The sequence below is a fragment of the Mandrillus leucophaeus genome, unplaced genomic scaffold (genome assembly GCF_000951045.1).
Source record: "Mandrillus leucophaeus isolate KB7577 unplaced genomic scaffold, Mleu.le_1.0 Scaffold695, whole genome shotgun sequence".
Classification (NCBI taxonomy): Eukaryota; Metazoa; Chordata; class Mammalia; order Primates; family Cercopithecidae; genus Mandrillus; species Mandrillus leucophaeus.
In genome coordinates, this window is record NW_012107530.1 from 730347 (window position 1) to 731376 (window position 1030).

Below are 1030 nucleotides of genomic sequence, written 5' to 3' on the forward strand. Positions count from 1 at the left end.
TAAAAAATCCTTATAATAAACCAGTAAACTTAAATGTTTCCTTGAGTTTTATGAGCCACTTTAGCAAATTAATCAAACCCAAAGAGGAGTTTGTGAGAACCTCCAGATGTGTATAAGAGACAGCCTGTAATCCCAGCACTTTGGGAGGGGAGGCGGAGGTTGCAGTGAGCCGAGATTGTGCCACTGCACTCCAGTCTGGGTGACAGAGCAAGACACTGTCTCAAAAAAAAAAAAAAAAAAAAAGTTAAGAATAAATCCAAGCTGTTTAACCTTCCACCATTCTCTTGAGTATTAAACCCAGGCCACCTTTGGCCGCTCGCAGGGGTGTCTTTTCTTCTTCTCAGTGTAAATACTCGCTCCTTGGGACACCAGCAGTTTTGCTTCTTCCACTCTCTCCTCATCACAGGCTAAGTGTAGAGGAGTGTTACCCTCAGTGTCTGGATGTTCGTGGATGTTCTGTAGTACAGAAGGATAGGAATCATCTTCAAGTTACCCTTCGCTGCTGCACGGTGCATTGCTGTAGACTCACAATGGTCCTCAGCAGCTGGATCAGCCCTGCCTTCTAGTAACACGACAGCAATCTCATGCCTGTGTTTGGAAGCTGTATAATGTAGGGGAGTACAGCCATTTTGACTGACAGCAATTTACTTGAGCACATTTTCCCAGAAGGGCTTTTACAATCTCATCCTGCCCAGCGGAAGCCGCAGTATGAAGAGGAGACCAACCTGCATCGCCTTTATCATTCACTGGCACTCCAAGTTGCAACAAAAATTCAACAATTTCTGCCTGTCTGGCTGAGCATGCCCAGTGCAATGCAGTTCTGCTGTTCTGGTCAGTTCTACTAGCCAGGAATTAATAGCCCAGAATACTCTCCTTCAACTCTTCCAGCTTCCTCTGTAGGCCAGGTTGCAGACCATTAGGTTAGACACACACCCATCCATTTTGCTTTCCCAGGAACTTGTGATACTATTTTTTATGTGTGTGTGTGTGTGTGTGTGTGTGTATGTGTGTGTTTTATTTACTTATTTAT

The 1030-nt window shown here is 44.6% G+C and overlaps 1 pseudogene; it reads right to left on the bottom strand.

Moving 5' to 3' along the window:
- Positions 1-247: 247 nt before the first annotated feature.
- Positions 248-941, bottom strand: LOC105527868 (annotated as a pseudogene).
- Positions 942-1030: the final 89 nt, after the last annotated feature.